The sequence below is a fragment of the Onychostruthus taczanowskii genome, unplaced genomic scaffold, assembly GCF_017590055.1.
Source record: "Onychostruthus taczanowskii isolate IOZ18803 unplaced genomic scaffold, ASM1759005v1 scaffold532, whole genome shotgun sequence".
Lineage (NCBI taxonomy): Eukaryota > Metazoa > Chordata > Aves > Passeriformes > Passeridae > Onychostruthus > Onychostruthus taczanowskii.
In genome coordinates, this window is record NW_024502925.1 from 291 (window position 1) to 710 (window position 420).

Here is a 420-nt window from a genome sequence, read left to right on the forward strand (position 1 = left end):
TGGGCGGCCTGTGCCAGGGCATCGCCACCGCCACGGGGAAGGATTTGATAGGAAAGATGGGTGGTGATGTGCCGCTTCTCTTTTCCTGGCTAGCTGATGATAAGAGAGGGGGACGGCAGTTTCCCCCTGGAGCTTCGTTAAATCCCAGTTGTCAGTTGTTTCGGCGCAGTATAAAACACAGGCAGCGCACACGGGTCCCAGGGAAACTTTATTTGACAGTAAACTTCCCCTTTTTTCCTCTCCTGGGCCCCGATCAAGGGGTGAACAAAGACTTATATCTCGGGAGAAAGTCAAGAGAAGGCCCAACTTTCAACAAATCAGGAGAGTTGGGAATAAAAACCTAGGTGGGGAATAACAGTAGTGAACCAATAAACTTCCAAGGGAGGAAAAACAGTTTCAGTAAATGGATAAAGTTTGGAG